The sequence below is a fragment of the Chelonoidis abingdonii genome, chromosome 15, assembly GCF_003597395.2.
Source record: "Chelonoidis abingdonii isolate Lonesome George chromosome 15, CheloAbing_2.0, whole genome shotgun sequence".
Taxonomy (NCBI): Eukaryota; Metazoa; Chordata; order Testudines; family Testudinidae; genus Chelonoidis; species Chelonoidis abingdonii.
The window spans coordinates 32,581,034-32,602,682 of NC_133783.1; the positions used below are offsets into that span (position 1 = coordinate 32,581,034).

Here is a 21,649-nt window from a genome sequence, read left to right on the forward strand (position 1 = left end):
AGACATACCCAGAGTCAAGTCTTGAGAGGAGTCCTTTATTATGATCTTCTGCTAATCTATTTTTTTTTGATTGAGAAGGTGCCTTGCCACACTTCACTGTCTCCCCAGCCTCCGCTGCTTTTAGCCCTGGTGAGACAGGACAAGTGATCGATTCCCTCTCACCTATTCCAAGCTTCTGGCAAACAGAGGCTAGGGACACCATCCCTGCCCATCCTGGTTAATAGCCCCGTTGGACCTATCCCCCATGAACTTATCTAGTTTTTTTAAAAATCCTGTTATAGAAAATCAGACATAAAAATACAAGTGTCACAGCATACTATTACTGAAAAGTTGCTTTCTCATTTTTACCATATAAGTATAAAATAAATCTATTGTAATATAAATATTGTATTTCCATGTCAATGTATAGTATATAGAGCAGTATAAACAAGTAATTACTTGCATGAAATTTTAGTTTTTACTAACTTCACTACTGGTTTTTATGTAGCCTGTTGTAAAACTAGGCAAATATCTAAATGACTTGATGTACCTCCTGTTGATAACCACACCCATAGGACCTAGTAACTGCTCCCTTGCAAAAGAAGCTCCAGAAGACTGAAAGACAGTTGATTGTCCTGTAAACGGCTCCTACACACCATCAGCAGTGACCAAGACACATGGTTTGTAGAACAAAAATGTTGGATTCACACTCTGCCACGAAATGGTTCCAGCAAGGGGACTATTGCTGAACATCATGCAAGATGCAGTGCAACAACTGGGCACCCAGGCTTCCATTATTAGTGAGAGGAACATGAATACTTGTCTAGAAAAAATAAGGAAATACTGAGAAACTAACTCCACTGAAACTCCACAGACACCCTATGAAATAGCAAGATGGGACTTCCATTATGAAGAGCTACAGCCTATGTAGAACATCAATACCAAAATATGGGGATACTGTATTTATTGCAACTGTAAAATATCATCTAAAGCTGGAGGGAGAATGGGGAAGGAATCTGAGTTGCTTTAACCAAAAAATAATTATTAATTTAGTAATTTAAAATTATACTCTGAAGAGCTCATAATTTCTAGTGTTAAAAGCAAGGAAATAATCAGCCATAATGCCAGGCACAATCAACACAACAGCAATGATAAAACAACCCCACTCTATGTTTAAGTTCTGAACGGGCTTTTGATGGGAGATAAGCGAGAACGATGTGGCTTTTTTTTTTTTTTGCATGAGCTGTTTCCCAAAGCACTAGTTTAGGTTACACTCTATCCGAAATTGATATTATGTCATTTTATGGGAAGGGGAACCAAGGGTTGTCCGGACCAGTAATGTGCATCACAACTTGTAACAGAGCTTTCTTTTTCATCAATGTGTAAAAGCGTGTGCGTGTAGTGACGACTTGTTGCTTTCCTTACGAAGTAAGCAGAGGAAGAGATGAGGTTTATTCCAAGACCCCTAACTGGAGCGGAGAGATTAACAGATTGAAACATGGATTGTTTACACGCTCCCGCTGCGGTTTTGGAATAGGGCGCCGCGCCAGGCACACCGGGACACAATCCAAGCACAAGGGCAGATATTCAGGGAGGGTTTGACTCTGTCACACACACTGGATGTTTCTCTCTTAGTGACCAGCTTAGAATGCAGCGGGTTATTCGTGTGTCGCTTGTCATCTGCTCTCAGCGCCCCCTCGTCTCCAGCACGCTCAGGCTGCTCCCCATTCCCCGCCCTGCTCCTCCACCACCTGCACGCCGGAGAAGCGTGCGCCTGCCCGCCCTGTGCTGCTCCGGGCCCGGGGCGCCTCAGCCAGCCAGCTGGCCGGGTAAAGGCGGCAGCAGCCTCGCTGGGGCTTCCCTGCGCAACTGGGCCTGTGCAGCCGCTGTGCACATGCTCATCGGCGCCCCAGCGGCCGGGCGTCTGAACATCTGGGGCGCCGGGGAGGGCAGCTGCTAGGGCAGGGCGGTTAGAGCGGGCGGTGGGTCTCCAGTCCCGCTGCGGGGCTCTGCAGCCCCTAACGGCCCGGGCCAGCTCCAGGGAGCGGCTCGGAGGGCAGGCGGGCGGCGACAGGCTGTGCCCCACTTTGTGTCCAATCAGAGCGTGCGGGGTGCGCGCGGAACAGGGCAGCAGTGCGTAAACAAGCCTGGGAAACTCCTCCGCCCCCCGCACTCTGCTCCGTCGTGCTCTCCCCTGGCTGGCTCCCGCAGCCTCCCCCGCCCTGCGGCTCCGGAGCGCCCTACGGTTACCTGCCTCCCGCCCGTCCGCGCTCCCCTCAAGCTCAGGGCCTCTTGAGGGAAGGTAAGGGACCCGTCTGCCCGCAGGCCCGAGCAGGAGGCTGGGGAGCGTGTTCTGGGGTGCAGGGGGCGAGCAGGTGTCGTAACAAGTTGCTTAACGTGACATTGCTGTTGAATCATGTTGCAGGGAAGAGCAGCAGCAGCGAGGCAGGCTGGCAGGAGGGATGTGGCAGGGGCTCCAAGGGACTGGAGCAGAGAGCCACAGAGTAACTTTCTCCTTTATTTCCCTTTAATTAGAGAGCCTGCTTCAGTGCGGGCAGAGGCTAAACGAGCTGAGATTTCTGACTGGAGAGACAGGGAGACCCTGATATGTATTTGGAAGAAGCTGCTGCAGTTTGTGATGCTTGTAGCTTCCTGCTGCGGACTGAGAGCAGCAGCAGCACATTCCCTGTTGGGTAACAAGCAGGTTTGGATTTGGCTGCTGCGTGTGCTTCCACTAAGGATTTTCCTAGCAGAGCCTGGGTGGCTAGTTAGTGAGGAATAGGTTCTGGTCCAGACCATCTGTTTCTAGGGTAATTCTCCCTAGTTAATGCTCCATGGCAGGGTGGTTGGCCTCCGTTTTGATTAGGCTGGATTATTATATAAGGAGAGAGACAAAAGTCCTCTGATGCATACAGAGCTGCTCCTGTGCATTTCTCTTTCCAAGTAAATGGGGATAGAGGGACTAGTCATCGCCCTAAAGACGAAGCCACACCGGTCTGAGCCCCCAGGCAAAACTGATGAGCTCTTTTTACACATACTGTTGGGTGTGTTTTCCAACGGTTGTGGTGGAAATGAAATATAGCCCTTTGCATTTCCTCATTGCATATTTCCTTCCTCTTACTCTGGATATTTCTCACTTTTAAAAAATAAATATTTGATCCAAAAAGTTTAGGAACTTGGTTATTGAGCATGTTTAGTATGTTAGTATGATCTGGAGATGACTGAATGAATCATCTCTATGGAATAAAGGCTGGTGAATCATCCCTCTCACACATGTACATTGTTGTTGATAGTGAAAGATCAGCATCAGTTTCTGAAACAGAGGGAGGGGGATAGGATGTACTTTGCACTGAGAAACTCACCCCGGTTTCCTGAGGCTAGTTCATGAGCTGTGAAAGTCTTGCAACGCTAAACTTTTATTTTCTTGGTACCGTCAGAAGAGAGCTCATTGAATGGTAACCTGTGCCTTTATGAACTAACCAACCCTTTGATTTCCTTACTATCTTAAATGATATTAAGGTTGCCAGTATCTTATCATTGATATTTGGGGTGCAGGTCAGGAAGCAGTATGCTCTTTTAAATCAGATTTGAACAGGGAAAAATATGAAATTGTATAGTTATATCTGTAAAACATAGGTCAAGGACATTCTGTGTCAAATACAAAGGTTTTTTAAAAAGTTTTGGTTGTAGGCCAAAATAATTGACCTATTTCAAAATAAAAGTTTGTTCCAAGCATTCTGTATTTTGGGGGAAAGCTGAGCCGATTTACTCAATAAATGTGTTACAGTTGCACCTTTACATAAACTACAGTCAGATCCTGCTCCCTTTAAATTTGATGGCCACTGACTGCACTGAGACTATTACTGAGTCCTTAGTATACAACTTCTCTCTAGAATCCCATTTGCATACCTTCCACTTTTTCTTGACTTCTGTCTTCTGTCTTCTTGTATGGAGAAGACAGTGACATGAAATTTACAATTCCTTTACTTTCCTGTGGTGCCAACCTGCATTCAAGAATGAAGCAGCCAAGTATAGCAGGGGAAGGTGCTGTATGCATGCAGGCACCTGCAATCCAAAAACATAAGTACTGTGTCAAGTGTGTTTGTGTCCATATGACAGTCTCCATTGAAACCCCCACTTTCTCATCTGATCGTTGTACATCCTTTATCTCTATGGCCTTACCAAATTCATGGTCCATTTTGGTCAATTTCATGGTCATGGAAGTTTAAAAATCATAAATGTCATGATTTCAGGTATTTAAATCTAAAATGTCATGGTGTTGTAACTGTAGGGGTTCTGACTCAAAATGGGGTTGTGTAGGGGTTGCAATGTTATCATAGGGAGGTTCCAGTATTGCCATCCTTACTTCTGCACTGCCGCTGACAGCAGTGCTGCCTTCTTCAGAGCTGGGTGGCTGGAGCGTGGTGGCTGCTGGCTGGAAGCCTAGCTCTGAAGGCAGCACTGCCACCAGCAGCAGTGCAGAAGTAAGGATGGCATGGTATCATATTGCCACCCTTACTTCTGTGCTGGCTCCTTCAGAGCTGGGCCCTCAGCAGCTGCCACTCTGTGGCCACCCAGCTCTGAAGGCAGCATCGCAGAAGTAAGGGTGGCATGGTATGGGATGGGCACTCTTACTTCTGCATTGCTGCTGGTGGGGCGCTGCCTTCAAGGCTGGGTGCCCAGCCAGCAGCCGCCACTCTCTGGCCACCCAGTTTTGAAGGCAGCACATGAGTAAGGGTGGAAATACTGTGACCCCCCCTACAATAACCTTGCGACCTCCCCCTGCAGCGCCTTTTTGGGTTGAGACCCCCAGTTTGAAAAATACTGGTCTTCTCTATTAAATCTGTGTTGTATAGGGTAAAAGTACACAAAAGACCAGATTTCACAGTTCATGACATGTTTTTCACAACTGTAAATTTGATAGGGCCCTACTTATATCTACTGGGCTGAGCTCCATACCTGCAGCTCTTCTCCAGAAGAGGGTAGGAAAGCAAACATGTTCATGGACAGGGTTGCTGTTAGCGTCTCATACATGACTGTTCGAGGAGAGGGGGCATGCCCTCTTCTGTGTTCATACAGAGGTGAAAGCACTCGCACTTCATAAATAACAATTCTGTATCAACAGATAGTGTAGCTGTTGGATGCAAAAAGACTAGATTAATTCAGTGTTCCACTCTAATCGTTTTAACACTCAAATCAGGAAGTTCAGGAGTTAACAAGGGTTGGTCTGCATAGCGGTGGTAGCTCAGCAATATTGGACACACTAAACAACAGGAGATATATTTTAATGAATAAAATAGTCATCAGAAATAGGGGTGCGATATGGCCACGGTAACACAGATGTGGAAAATTTAGTTTGATATGTTCAAATTACCAACATTAACACTACTTTAATGTTTCTTTCATTTAATTTTCTTTAAAACATCAACAAGCAGACAAAAAGAGGAAAATCCATATTCTATTTGGGTACTATTTGGCACAAAAGTGGAAGTGCACTTAAGAAAGAAAACTAGCAGTAAAGCAGTATAAATGGACTATCTGCTTCACTTCTTTTCTTTTGTGTTCTGGGTGTGCCATGGGATTCCAAGTAAAATTGAGAGACTGTAAATTTTGTTTCATTGTAAAATACACAAAATAAAGTGAGATGGAATGGCAGTGTGCCAAATTTCTGGGTGGGTTTAAGGTAGATAGAGCATGGCACCCTCTTTCAGATTGGTAGGCAGATTGCTGTACTCTGCATAGCAGAACCCAAAGAACAATGGGGGTAAAGTAGTGTGAGAAAGCAGATAAGGGGGAGTGTCAGATGAACTTAGAATCTTGTTACTTTTATTGTCTTATATCAGGGAACGTAAGCACAGTTTTCAATAGGATACACAGTGATATTCCAAACCTTAAACCAACCCCCTCCCTCCCCATTTTCTTAAAAGAAATTTTGAGTATAACGTCTAAAGTATTAAATCTTGCTTATGAGGTATCAGATGTTCTCACTTGCTTCAGACTCTGTACCATTGAGGGTTCATGCCAGCAGCATCATCGTATAAATCTCTTCCAGCTACCTAAAACTGGAAATGAATAGTCAGCCACCCAACTGGAAACTTTTCTCACCCCAGTTCCTGCTTTTGAGACCCTTGCTAGATACATGCAGTGATCTAAAGCAAAGTTCAGATGACTTTGATAGACAGACAGCAACACTACTGGAGGCATAACTAGGAAAATACAATATTCCCTTTAACATCTCTCTAAAAAATTCTCCACAGAACACACACTAGTCTGTGGATTGTTTGTCCACAAACTCCTTACATGAAGATACTTGTTGGCAGTTCCTACATGTTGTACAAGGTAATAATTATATCTAAAATAGGTTTAATTTCTTTTGCTAGTTACAAATATAAATCAAAATGTAAAAGAGAGTAGGGCCAGAAAAGACCACTGTGTAACAGAATCTACCACCTTCCATTCTCCATTCACTTCATCATTCCTGTTAATGCCTTATCTAACTTGTTCTTGAATCTCTGATATTGGTGCCTTGACCATTTCCCTTGATAGTCTAGTCCTCTATTGTATTTTTTCTTAACTATTTTTTCAGTCACTGTAGTGGTCGTGAAAAGTGCCAGCTTGACAGCCTTTGAGACTGAAGTCCTTTATGAATAGAAGGGGTATAGCACAGGCAGCAATCTCAATCATGTGGCAAGACAACTTTTAAGTGCATGTATGGGGAGGAGTGGTATTTCAATCTCCATTCTTTGTTCTCTCTGTGAAAACTGGCTATAAAGGTACCTCTGTGGTGGTTTTGTGATATGAAGGATATATATTCTCACTTGTCCAGTAGGACTGAACTATTGCTGCCACCACCTCTTTTTATACGTAAAACACTGAATGGCCCTCATATGGTAACAATTTATAGTGACTACTGACCCTGTTCACATTTGATCTGGTAACTTAAAGGTGAAATGCTCATTTCCCATTACTAATTGCCAAATCCATACAGTCCCCAAGAACTTTCCTAATAGCTACTCACACCTTTTTGTTCCTTAGGGTTAGGACATTGCTGCTTGCTCTGTCGCCATCTGAGACTAAATAATTTTCTTCTTTTATACCATTACCTTAAATGTATGTATTTGTAAACTTGGAGTTCTTTTGCTGGGTTGATGTGTGAATTACAAACGGAACCAAACTGGTTATTTTAAATAAAGAAAATAGGAAACAGAAAAAAAAAAGTTAACCCGTCAACCCTTTAAGATGTTTGGATACCACAGTCCATTTGCATGAGTGTTGCAGCTCCATGTTTGCACTGTAGGTTTATTCTGCTTGGTGTCAAGTGAGAGTTTTAGTTATGTTTTTTAAATGGGCTTTCTCAGGCTTAGTGTGGAGTTGCATAAGCTATACAATTATTTTAACTGAATGGAGCTCAGTAACAAGTTCATATCATTTAGGTTTTAAAATGTTAATTGAATTTGAACTAACTGGCCGCTTAAATTTCTTTATCTTCAGTTCCATCCCTCTGGACTGGAGGCTTTCACTCCTTCCAACAGGTAGATATTGGCAGCTTCCAGTCAAATTTGCACTGACTGACACCCTATGCCTCTTTACTGATGCCAGTATGTTTACAGAGTATAATTCACTATAGAATTTTTAAATGGACTTCAAATGTCCTTCTTCGCTCATTCAGCCAGTCTGGCCTCTCGTGCACCATGTACTGCAAGAAGCACTGGAAGACATATATTGACTGCATTTGCAAGCAGTTTTCTTAGTTCTTGGTCCGGCAATTTGTTTTTCATGAAGAACTTTTCAATGAGGAATCTTAAGGACGGAAAGGGATGGAAATGTCCCTGTTTCAAACCACTATATTGTGACCTTTTTGCCTTAAGTACAATGATAATCTTATTTGCCCAAAAGGTACTAAAGAAGAGACTCAAGGAGAAAAATGCCTTCCTCTCAGAGGGGCTTCAAAATTGTATATGGAAATTGCTGGGAGTTGTTCAGCTCTGAAAGAGTACTGAATCCTCAGTAGTAAAGATATTGTTTCCTAATTCACTTATACTCTGTAGTGTACACCAACAATCTGTTCACCCCAATATATATTTTTTAAATTGTTGGCCACTTGGGTGGCTTTTTCCAACAACTTTCAGTTTGTCATTTAGGTGCTGCTGTAATATAAGTGTTTAAAAATGATTATAGGTTTAGGAATTTGCCCAAGTCTGTTCAAAACAAAACAAAACCCCCCACAACATTTTACTGCAGGGATAAAATAGTGTTCTCCCCAAGCACCTGCGCGTTATACAAGACAAATATCATTAAACAAATAGTCAATAACAAGAATGAAAACAAGTAAGCCTAAATTTTGCCCTTGGTGACTCCTGTGAAGCTCCAACAACTACAAGGGCAAGTGCACAAGAGTCACTGATGGCAAAATTAAACCCTAAGAAAATAAAAATTTGAAGGTTGTTTAAAAAATAAAAAATGAGTTTCTATGGACAAAATGTCCTGTGCTGCTCTCAGACTGGAATTTGGTTCAGCTATGGACTTAGTTTCTAGTGGAAAAAGTCAACAGTTTTTAGCAAATTTCCTTTGTCTACAGTCACTCCATTGCATTGGGAAGTGATTTGCAATATGTTAACTATGGAAAAAAGGCTATATAAAGCCAAATACAGTGGTATTACTATATTGTAGAAAGACAATTTATCTTAATATTATTCTTAAAAGGATGATTTTTTATTGGTACTACTCTGGAGGATAGTAAATATGTGAATTTGCAATATAGTGATACATATTACATTTATATATCTTTAAATTATTGCAATTCTTGGGTCAATTTTTAGGACTAGAAGAGTTGCCTAATGGAATATCTTAGGCTGTAACTTGTTGTTTCCAGTCTTTCAAGGTAATGTATTCCCTGCACCTGTTGTTCTGTAACAAAAAACAACCTCCCCTCTCCACACCGCCACCTCCCAATTTACTTTGCAGTTAAAGTGAACAACTTCGTGTATGAACATATAGATGAGCAACTGTCTCATACAAAGTATCAGAGGCGTAGCTGTGTTAGTCTGGATCTGTAAAAAGTGACAGAGTCCTGTGGCACCTTATAGACTAACAGACGTATTAAAGCATAAGCTCTTTGTTGCTTATCTTATACAAAGAGATAAAGCCATTGAGGGTTTCTGGTAATATTGTTGAGCAGAACGTAAGTGATTTCTCTTTAGAATTTTAAGATGGTGTATTCTTGTATACATTATTTTTAATATAAAAGATTTCTAAAAAAAATGTCTCAGCATTCTATGTAGAAAAGAAGCAAGTTGGTTTCAGTACACATTCAATCAATACAGTTAATGTGGGTGTGTGATATCATACCTATATTAAACACATTTATATTTTGTTGACCTGTGGGAATAGCATGTTGGATTCAATTCTGTTCCCAGTGGGACCGTTCATGTGAGTAAGGGCTGTAGAACTTGGACTTGTATAAGAAATGAAACTAGGATGTTACAAATATTTTATCCCAGTAGTTTTCTAGCATTTCATCATGTGGACCATCATGTGAAAAAGACCCTCTTCTGGAACCATCTCCCCTTTCCACCTTTCCCACTCCCTAGTCACAGACTTCTTGGTTCTCAAAACATTTTGTTCTGCTGACCATGAGCAAAAATTCCATGGAAAATTCTGGTGGTCCATAGGTCAGAGTTTGAGAACCATTGTTCTATTCATGCATAGTACCTGCAGTTGGAAGTCACATATATGTAATTAATTATATTTATTAATATTATTTGATACTGTGGTAGGGCTTAGTAGCCTCGGTCAGGATCAAGACTTTATTAAGAACTGGAATTTCCCAAGCAGTAGTGATATCTAAAATGACTGCTACCATAAAAATAAAATGTAATACTGTTCAGGTGGCATTTCAGTGCTAGTTAGCCAGTGATCAGACAGCCAGATGAGAAGAGTTCTGTTTTTTGTCCAGTGGGAATAGTGGTGGTGTTAAGGATGAGTAGTTGATTTACTGGAAATGAGAGAAGAGATTAAGTGTCCCAGGAGTCCCTTACAGAAACATCACTACTAGTTAATGCAAGTGTAGTAACTTTATTCATCAGAGAGGGAAAACAGCATCAGAATATCATCCAGGCTCTGGTTTAATGCCAGAAAACCAAAGCTGTTCTTCACAGCTAAGGATCAACTCTTGGGTATCCAGTCACAATGAAGGAACAGTTGGATCAATTAATTGTTCTCCAAGTCCACTGAAGATAAGGCAAGTTTTACTGGGCTTAATTTGTAGCCTGGGAGACTTAGGTTAGATGTTAGGAAAAACTTTCTCATTATATGGGTAGTTAAGATCTGGAATAGGATTCCCAGGGAAGTTGTGGAATCCCCATCACTATCTAAGTTTAGACAGACATCTCTGAGGGATGGTCTAGGTTTACTTTGTCCTGCCACATTGCAGGGGGCTGCACTCGATGACTTCGAGGTCTCTTCCAGCCTACATTTCTGTGAAAGTTAGGAATGTTTCTGGTTTTCATGATTTTATGGAATTTATGTCCTTTAATTATGGTAGCTGAATAAATAGGCATGTTATATTTTAATAAAATAAAGAGTAACCTGACTAGATATTGCTTAATTTGTCCTTTCCTTGCTTAAGAACTGATTCTGCAGGCTTGCAAGATGAGACCTATAACTTTGATTGTTTTTTAATCTTAACTTTTTGTGTCAGTGAGCTTTAGATGAACTTTCTCCCCCCTTCCCACATGTGCTCAGATTTTCAAGTGTGTGTTTGTAGTGACCAGTGGATGCATGCACATGCATTTGAAATAACATGCATGTACACAAGTTCAATGCCTGATATCCTATGTGTGTGTACATATGAAATCTCCTACTGATGTGTTCACTTTTCTGTGTATGATCTTTTGAAAATTTGGATAATTTGTATTTGTTACAACACTGAATATGATCCAAAATTTTATTGGTTTCACCAGAGATTTTCCGTTGAATTCAGAGAGAGGCTGGATTTTAGCAATTCTTTATTGGTTTCAGTGGGACTTTTTTATAACATCTGGCTTTGCTCAAAATTTCATGAGTAAGTTTCCTTTCACACTGATGGTGCCTTCCTATTTAATCTGTTCTGGTTTTAAAAAAAAGAAAAGAAAAAGAAAAAAGAAATAAAATCTGAGTTGGCTCTGTTCATTCAAACCAAGGTGAATTCTGCATGCAGTTAGAACCCTGTGACAGTTTCTTTATTAAGGTACGTCCAGACTACCTGTTGTATCGGCGGGTAGCAATCAATTTTTCGGGGATCGATATATCGTGTCTCATCTAGACGCGATATATCGATCCCCGAACACGCTCCCGTCGACTCCGGAACTCCACCGGAGCGAGCAGCGGTAGCAGAGTCAACACGGGGAGCCGCAGACGTCAGTCCCGCGCTGTGAGACCTGAAGTAAATTGATCTAAGATATGCAACTTCAGCTATGCTATTCACGTAGCTGAAGTTGCGTATCTTAGATCGATACCCACCCCCAGTGTAGACCAGCCTTGTCTCAGGATTGTTTATTGCTCCAACCACTCCTCCTTCAGGCAACCTGGGAGAACCAGCTTCCTTTAGCCTGGCCACACACCCTTTAGAGCAGCAGTAGTTAATAGGCAAACCAGGGGCCAAATCCAGACCCCCAGATGCTTTTGAACTGACCTCAAAATCTTTTTATTTAATTATATCATTATTGTTATTTTCTTCTTCTTATTATTTTCTCTGGAGTCTGGACCTTGACTAGGCCTGACCTAAGAAATTTGGACCTTGCTCAAGAAATTTGGACCTTGACAAAAAAAAATTGACTACCGCAGCTTTAGAGTAACCATTGTTCTATCAAGGTAGAGGCATTCAGTGTTAATGACTTCTTGATTGTCCTGAAGCAGCTTCCAGATAGGGTTTGTGAAATACATGACCAGTCTTTGCTAGCAAATGGCTGATTCAGTACACACTGAGGGTCACTTTATATATGTATTCTAGTTGATTTTATTAACACTAATATATATATATAGTGTTAATAAAATCAACTAGAATACATAAGTTTTACACAGACAGATTCCCTAAACTATCACATATGTGATACCGCCCCTCTCTGAGGTGTGATAATTTCGCTGATGATACATAGTGATTCATAGTGGTGGTCTGCTGGGGTGAGTCTAATATATCTTGAGTTCTGGTGTGACAAGCACATTTTCCTGTAGTTGTGTATGAGGCATATGGGAAATTGATCATGTCTTTCATTAGCTGCAGTGTTCCTCAATAACTTGATGTTCTTCATTGGCAAGATTTCCTTTCTGGCCATTCGAATCACAAATATTACAGAAGAGCAAAAGAGGGTGACCTAGAGAAACATTACACAGAACAATAGTGAAAGAAGCCAAATCCATCAACATGACACTCAGGAGCCTGAAGAGACCAGGGCAAAAGCGAAATAAGTGGCAGAAATTGGTGGATACTCTCCACAGCTGAAGTTGTGGGAGGATAAATTAAAAAGAAAGATGTATATGTTTTTATAGATAAACCAGCACCCTGTTAACTAGTGTTTCTATACCCTGTCCTGGACAACAGGAAAAGGAGAACTGTGTACTCAAAGTGTTCTGATTTCCTTAGAATATGGATCACTATGTTAGACCCATTATGCTATTATTAATGAGAATTCTCATCCCTAACAAATAGAGTATCATTTAGCCATTGTTTGTCTGCAACACTAGACCTATCCATATCTCCAGTGAACAATATGACTTGAATTCTGATCTGAATGTTCAGTTACATTAGACACTTTTTTGTAAACATACATTTCTTTTAATTGAACAAATGTATTACAGTACCACTATCAGAATAATCTTCTGGTATTTAAGAAATGTCTGTTTATAGGTCAGAATCATAAGAGCCTATTAGCTTTGAAACATCTGCAGTCATAATGATTTACTATTCTTTGCATGAAGACTCAACAGTAAATTAGTGGGGTTTTCGATCATATTTTAAGTATTTGCCAAAGTCTTTTTGAGCCTCTAATATAGCTCCGTAAGGGGAATCAAACTCTTGTACAGATCCTCAATTGTTAATGTTCCCTCAAAGATGAGGTAATCTGAATAATCAATCCTTACCATCTCCCAAAGATAGGGTTGCCAAGAGTCCTGGACTGGCCAGGAGTCTACCAGAATCGCCGTCAATCTCCTGGTGACTATTGAAAGCAATCTGGGAGATTTTAACAGGCCATTCCCTGCTTGCCCTGGCTCCGCGCGGCTCCTGAAGGCGGCCAGTCTGGCTCCTAGGTGCAAGGGCGCCCAGAGGGTCTCTGCGTGCTGCCCCCACCCTGACTGCCATCTCTGCAGCTCCCATTAGCCAGGAACCATGGCCAATGGGAGCTGTGGGGATGGTGCCTGCAGCCGGGGGCAGCGTGTGGAGCCACCTGGCTGCTCCTGAGCCTAGGAGCCAGACTGGCCACCTTCAGGAGCCGCACAGAGCCAGAGCAAGCAGGGAATGGCCTGTTAAAATCTCCCAGATTGCTTTCAATAGTCACCAGGAGATTGACGCCGATTCTGGTAGACTCCTGGCCAGTCCAGGAGTCTTGGCAACCATGTCTTTCATAGACTAGCTGGGTGTGTAATTTGTAGGTACAAAGGTGCTGTGGAGGTTGTTTTTAATAATTGTCCCAGCTCCCCACCTTCCTAACCATTATCAGACATCAGTGTTCCATAGTCATCACAACAGATGCCTATGGAACTTGAGGAGGACATAGCAGTGGTCTTATGGATTAGTTTGTGGAGGGTGTTCATGCATGAGGGGTGAGAAGGCACTTGTGGGAGAGTGGGATAATAGAAGCATATCCAAGATACTTCAGATTAAAGATTTTAGTAACATTTCTTTTAAATATCTCAACAAACAGGATTACTCAGGCTCACTAGAGTGAGTGGGACTTACTGTATTACTATAATTGGAGATATACCTATCTCCTAGAGCTGGAAGGGACTCCGAGAGGTCATTGAGTCCAGCACCCTGCATTCACTAGCAGGACCACATAGTGATTTTTGCTCCAGATCCCTAAATGGCCCCCTCAAGGATTGAACTCACAACCCTGGGTTTAATAGACCAATGCTCAAACCACTGAGCTATCACTCCCTCATAGTCATGCAACACTTTCTTTAAAATATGGAATTGAGCCTTAATACAGTTTCCTATGCTTTTCTACCTAAATGGAAGACATTTCTTAGACATCACCGAGTATCATATCAACAGGAGCTGTTTCCTGAGTGTCTGGTATGGGAGGGTTTTGTAATTCGGAGAAGATCACACCTCTGTGATGTCGTCTTTAACTATTGGCTCTCTCCTTAGGTTAGAAAACACACTGTTGGAATTAATGATGGTGACAGTTTAGCCCAATAATCAGAGGTGTCACTGCTGCTATTGTGTTTTCGCTCCTGCTAGACTGGAGTAACTTTTCCCTCCTACCACAGTTGTGTGTGCACTGAGGCTCATGCATGTTGTGGCATATTGGCTAGAAACCCTGAAGCTCCTGCTTCAATCCTTTGCCACCTCTGCAGGAATCCTCCCTAGGAACTCCACCAAGTATGTGTACATTGATCCCTGGGTCTGTACTAAATATGGAGGCAAACTTGTTCCAATATCTAAACAATGCGTTAGACCCTACCAACTGGCTTGATAGCAACCATTCTTGTTTAAATGAGTACTGAACTTCACTCAGTTAATTAAAAATGGCAGCAAATAGACTGTAGAGAATTAGATTGTGATGAGTAAGCAGCATGTGCATCCATTAAATATTTTTAGTTTAAACATTTTTTTTGCTATGTGTGTTGTATATATTTTGTGTGTTCTGGTACATTCCTGTTTCAGATCTTTCATCCTTGTCCTTTTCCCCCTCCTGCAACTGTGGCATTTCTTTTTATTAGCGTTATTTTCAAGATTTTATATTTTAAAGGTTTTATTTTTCATTAATCATTTTGTTCTTTTCCTTTGCATGTTTCTGGTTATCTTACAAAGATGAGGAGCTGGTGAAAAATCCAGGTAGAAGATAAATTAAGGAATCAGAAGAAACTTGAGTATACCACAAAGAAAACAAGGAAGTATCCCAGAGCAGAATCTAGAGTACAAGTACTGGTATGAAACTACAAATATTTTTGTTGGACTTCAGGACAGTGTCTATCCTGGAAGAGAAACCTGACCTAATATAGAGCACAGTTTGTAAAACAGTTCTTCTTGGTCAACACTGGCCAGAGAGAGTGTTGAAACCATTCTTCCTGGAAGAACAATATTTAAATATAATTTTGGCTAAAACAGTATTGTTTCTACTGCACATGGGGCCTGTTTCTCTTCAAGCTTGAAGTAATAGGTTGTATAGTGTCTTGTTTCCTTATATGTAGCAATACCAGGCCATTACCTTATAGCACTAGGTTTTGAAATGATGTTGTTAGAAATATTGACTCTGATTATTTATTCAATAGTTGGATAACTTTTCCTGAAACTATTACCAGGCACATTGCCTTTCAAAAATCAGAATATATTGCAATAAATACTCTGCACAATATCAGTTAAAATTTGCTATAATTATGTATTAAATAATGATAAACAGAGGGCATTTTAAAATCATTGCATCTGTTCTTAAGTGAAGATTTAAACAACTAAGCACAGAGTTAAACAGCAATATTCATAATGAAATAGGGTTATTTAGGACCTGTTGAATTTTGAGTGTTGTTTAAAATTATACAAGGAAATAGGGAGGGGGATGTATAATGCCTTTTACCCCATCTCTACCTCGATGTAAAGCGAAAAGGTAGTTGAATGATTCATTTATGACTGAAGAAGATATTGGCATACTGTGTTAATCTAGATAATCCTACCTCAATTTGACATACTGGAGTCGCTGGTACCATGATCCCACTGAAATTACTGACAAGACTCCCACTGAATTAAGGGACCAAAATTTGCCTCGTTATAGCAAGGTTGTGAAAAGAAAATACGTGGATTTGCATGTGCTACACCTGTGAGCCCAAAATCAGTGTGAAAGGGGGACTTTACCAATGAAATCTGATTTTGTCATAAGTATGTAAAATGACATACCAAGGAAAGTTTAGACTCACTGAAGGGATTTAGTAATGCTACAGTTAGAAAAAGAACAACATTTTAATTTTTTTGACTAATTGTTGTTGTTTCCCTAACTTGCCCATTTAAAGTCTCAGACTAAATCTTCATATACTCTTACCTTTCATGTTGTCTGCCTGGAGTTGGTCACCTGTCCTTTGGAAACTTATTATTCAGCACTGTTTGGGAGCAGAGGTTAGATCTAGATTGGAGATAAAGCTTCCTTTGGTGGTTTCATATATTTGCTTTCTTTTTTTAATCTTTCTAATAAAAGATCTTCATAGTGTAACATTGCATGGCCTCTTGACATACTGCAGATTGTCTCGGTCCATACACCTGTGCCCTTAAATAACACTTACGTAGTGTCTACTGATCAAAAACTGGAGTTATGCTCTTACTATTAGATGCCAAGCAGAATTCTAACTGTGGCATTTTGTACCAGCTGAAGTCTATTAATGGCATGCAGGGCAAAACAGCTTAAAAGGGCTCTACAACAATAGTCTAAACAAGATGACACAAAGGTTTGAATAACGACCTATGCGTCAGCAGAAATGAGGTGGAGATGTAATCTGGCAGTATTCCTAAGGCAATATAATAGAGATTTCCATACAACAAACATTTCATTCAAATGTTAGATGAGATCCAGCTGAACTGCTAAATTGCAAATCCTGGGGGGAAAAGCATTATAAAAGGAGATGGAGAGAAAAGACAGAATTAAGAGGTGAGTGATTTTTAGCTAGTGTTTATATCCCACAAACCCATATTTTCTTGCATTAAGGTATAAGAAATATCTAAATATGCCTGGACACTGTTTAGGCATTCACAACAGAGATAGCAAGTAGAGTATGGAGACAAATTTAATGTAATTGTGTTTCTAGTATATACATTAAATTCAGCACCATGGTGATAGATCAGTTCACCTAAAAGTAGTATGTACATCAAAGCACCTGGAACAGCATAGTGGAACTTTTGTTATAATATATGTAATAGAAGAGCAGACATCCTTATGAGATACAAACTGATTGTTAAGAAGAAATAGGAGCTCAATTTTGTACAGCACCATGTTTCAAAGAGAGTTAGATATGATAGATGCACTATCATTATAGTCAGAGCCTCAAAAATGTCCCTCATTTCAGGAGGCACTGAAAATATTGAAAAGGCAATATGCTTAGCCTCTGGTTGTGGTGACAGGAGCTTAAATTGCTCGGCAATAATCCCTCTGACCTTTTTGGGAGTAGCAGGGATGGGCCCAGAAAAGCAGGGACGGGCCCAGTGCATGCATATGTGCAAAGGGACAGAATAAAGGCAGAACACATTCAGCCTTGACTGAGGGCTCAATTAAGTGCAACCTTGACACACAGTGCTTTGCATTAATTTATCTATAATTCTCTTGAATCCTGATTATCTTAATCCAGGAACTGTGAAGCACAAATACCGGTGTATAGAGAAAGCTGTGTTGTGTTGTTGGACAACAGAGCCAAAAGTTTCAAGACTGATATCTGCTGTGTGTTATCCAAATTTTTTTTAAGAAGACTTATCTAAACAAATCAAAGGTACCTTAAATATGTGCATTTAGCTTTAAATTATCTTTCCTCTCATTTCATGATTTGAATAAATAATACCCAATGAGTTAGAAGCAAAAGATTGTCCATATCTAAATCAGCACCAGGTACTGTCTTCATATAATCTATTGGTCTCAAAGTGACTTTAAGATTACAAAATAGGTATTTTTTGTTGTATATGAAACTTATCTGACACTTTGGCTGGATGTAAAATTGTTGCCTCCAATTTATACTATATATTGTAACTGGTAGATTAAATCTGTCCCAAATGATTTTTCATTTAAAAAAAAAATGTAAAAGAAGAATGGTGTTTTACAATATCAGTTGTACCAATTGATGATAATTGATAAAAAAGAAGGCACGTAAGTTACAAAACAATTTTAAAAGGAAAACCCCAAGAGTTCTTCTGGAAAGTTAGTTTTAATTTTTTCTTTAAAGAATGTCATGCTTCGGTGGACTCCTAGCATGTATTTGAGCCTAAAGTGCTAGATCCAAGATCTAGGAAAAATAAATATCTTGTTGGCTGTATATTATAGTTTTCTAAAGGTGGTACAGATACATACTCTCAGTAGAAGTAGAATTATCAGATGTGTCTAAGTTCTTGGAAGACAGTTTTCAGAAAGGATATAAAGTTCCCTCCTTTTCTTTTTTTAGCAGCCTCAGAATTTTAATGTTTCAGAACCTGATCAAGTTCTATTCTCCAGTAAATCAATGGACCTGATTCTCAGTAGCTACATTGTAAGCCACCTCTGTGCTCCCTGCATTCTAGGGCTGTGCAAGAGACTGCCTGGCCCCTAATGTAAGGCAGCCTCAGGAGTTCTATAAATGATGCTCTGCTTCCCATGACCATCAGTGGCTATCAGACAAAGGATAGCTATCCTGCAGTGTACTCCAGCCACATCTTCAACACACCGATGATCCACCCCTAAATCAGGGGGCTGATGTAGAGCCCTTACGCTAGCTTTATATCAGCTAAGAAGGCATCCTGCATAGAAGATATTGTCAGGGAAGTACTGACTGTTTTGGCTGTGGGGTTTTGAGGGGTGGGAGGAGCGCAGGGATGAGGTTGTTCTTTGGGAGGCAGATTTTGTTTTATTTTTGTTGCTTTAATATACACCTCTACCTCCATCTAATGCTGTCCTAGGGGGCCAAAAAATCTTATCGCGTTATAGGTGAAACCACGTTATATCGAACTTGCTTTGATCCACCAGACTGCGCAGCCCTGCCTCCCCGGAGCACTGCTTTACCGCGTTATATCCGAATTCGTGTTATATCGGGGTAGAGGTATACATGTTGCTATGTAGTTGCTAGAGAAGGTAATGTATAATAAGTGACCCTACTACAGAAATTCTTTGCTATTATAATCTAATCAGTTGCATTATTCAAAAGTGTGTGATTTGTCTGGAGGCGTTTCAAAGAGTTTACAAAAAAAACGAGGAGTCCTTGTGCTGATACAGACTAACTCGGCTACCACTGAAAAGAGTTTACAGTGCACAAGATTAAAAGAATCAGTAAAATGGAACCAAACTAAAATATCCACCAGGGAAGGGGGGTAATAACCTTGTGGACATTGTTAGTGCTTTCTAATAAACTGTACAGGACTCAGGGCCGGCTCCAGGCCACAGCGCGCCAAGCGCGTGCTTGGAGTGGCATGCCGTGGGGGGTGCTCTGCCGGTTGCCAGGAGGGCGGCAGGCAGCTCCGGTGGAGCTCCCGCAGGCGTGCCTGCAGAGGGTCCGCTGGTCCCACGGCTCCAGTGGAGCATCTGCAGGCACGTCTGCGGGAGGTCCACCGAAGTTGCGAGACCACCGGACCCCCCGCAGGGAAGCCTGCAGGAGGTCCACCGGAGCCGTGGGATTGGCAAGCGGCAGAGCGCCCCCCGCGGTGTGCCGCCGTGCTTGGGGCAGCAAAATTGCTAGAGCCGGCCCTGACAGGACTCGTGCTGTGGGGATAAATGGGTTTAGAACTATCCAAGATGGAGAGAGACGTTCAACAGAGATGGTTTCTGCAGCATCTTTCTTCAGGCACTCCCAAGACGGGTCCTTCTTTCTGACTTACTAGGCCACTTAAGCTCCACCTCTAGCTGGCGCATGCTCTGCAGGTAGAACTGGTCAGAGTTGCTCTTTAACCCCTTCGGTTCTAGTGCAGGGTTTATACACCCCATCACAAGGCCACAATGCAAAATGATCTCTAATTTTCTGTTTCATTCTTTTCTATTGATAGGTAAGTTTAACATGTTGAGCAAAGGCTCTGGGGTTTACCGTATTACTATAAGTAATTTGGTTTATCTTCGAGCAAAGCAATTATATTTGTGTGGGTTTTGTTTGAAGATGTGAAGTTTGCAAAAGCTGCAGCCATTATGATGAAAATCTCACCTTAGCAATTATCTGGTCTTTCGTACACATTATATCTCTGTGTATATCACTGTGCTACTATATGATTCTAGATATGACTTCTATAGGCAGCTTGTCCAGTAACACTAATCAGTGAGATAGTTGAAGTATTTACGTATCAGCTCAATGTATAGTAAAGTAGTCTGTTCTTTTTTTACATTAGAATTATAGTAGTAATTTCAAGTCAGTACAACAAATCTTGGAGTTGTTTTTTTTTAAAAAAAGAAATGAGATCTGAAAGATTACATGTGGCATTTCTCTACAGTGAAACTGAAACTATTTTTGACCTGAATTCTCATATCAGCATTGCAAGTTTCTGACAATGTTGTTCTGGGAATACAGCTCATGGTGGCTACTGTTATTTTGTTGACTTGGGATCTGAAGAAATATAAGCTGTCAAACGTTCCTCATATGCACATGAAGACATGTCATGCCATAACAATATTGGAAACTTGTGTGAAAACCTGATTCTTTCCTTATCTATGCCCCCATGCTAATAGTAAAATGAGTCACCCACTTAACTGCAAAACAGAGAATTTGCTTTTGTGCTCAAAAAGTTTCTTCGCCCTTGAAAAAAAAGTCAGAGTAGGTGGTGTTCAAATTATAGAGTCAAATCACCCCTCCTTGGGAAAAACCCATAGAGGGGAATGGAAATTCTGCAAGTTGAAACTCAGAGTTCCTGAATGATCATTCTGTTTGTACTGTCGTGGACAAATCCAGCTCTTGCTGTCAGAAAGTGTAGCCTCCAAAAGACATTCAAAAATGGGGGAATGCTTCTGGAGCCTACAGTGCAAACTCCAGGTGCGAGAAGCAAAAGAAAAGTAGCACACCCTAGTATCCCTTGGTCTCCTGACTGTATAAGCCCCCTTTCAGAGCAGTTTCAGTGTGCGCGTGGCATTTGTATGTAAGATCAGGTTGATGATGTCAGTATTCTCATATGCATTACATTTTCACAGGGAAATAGTGGTGTGGAAAGTTACCCTACCATCTCTGCCTCTGTACAAACAGGTTGCACCCGTGGAGCTAGGGGTTTGATTCCTGGCTCGAGGAGACATACTTTGGTATCATCATGCTAACGTGCTAAAAAATAAAAAGTAGCTGTGGTAATATGAGCAGTGGGACAGGCAGCTTCCCCAAGTACGTGTTCATCAGAAATCATAGGCACATTGTCAGGGTGGCTAACCTGTCCCTTCACTTATGCTACCATGGCTGCATGCTATTTTTAGCATGGTAATTTGGTGAGAGCTAGCATGGGTATTTCTCTTTGAGGTGGGAACCACACCCCTAGCTTCAAGTTTAGAAATACCCATAGAGGAGGCTTCTGTAAGTTCATGAGCAAGGTCATGAAGTATATTGTATACAGTGTATTTTCCCTTATTCCATTGGCTTTGGCCAGTACTTGTGTGTTTTTCCAGCCCCTCTGCCCATGAGATAGGACTGGTTCACTCCCTCTCATAGTTTGTGCATGTACTTCTAACCATTATTCCAAAGTGTGGTAATGCAGAGATGTTCTCCTTAAACATACCTGCTCCCAGAGTTTACCTATGCGTTTGCATCAGGGGTGGCTCTAGACATTTCGCTGCCTCAAGCACGGCGGCATCCCGCGGGG

At 41.2% G+C, this 21,649-nt stretch overlaps 1 protein-coding gene across 2 annotated transcripts in view; it reads left to right on the forward strand.

Annotated features, from left to right (window-relative positions):
* The first annotated feature begins 2,149 nt into the window (after positions 1 to 2,149).
* Positions 2,150 to 21,649, forward strand: part of PCGF5 (polycomb group ring finger 5) — a 95,918-nt gene continuing 76,418 nt past the window's right edge. For both annotated transcript variants that reach the window (XM_032768782.2, XM_075072690.1), the window contains exons 1-2: positions 2,150 to 2,281; positions 14,990 to 15,106. The gene's annotated coding sequence lies outside the window, so the exon portion shown is untranslated. The remainder of the gene's footprint in view (positions 2,282 to 14,989; positions 15,107 to 21,649) is intronic.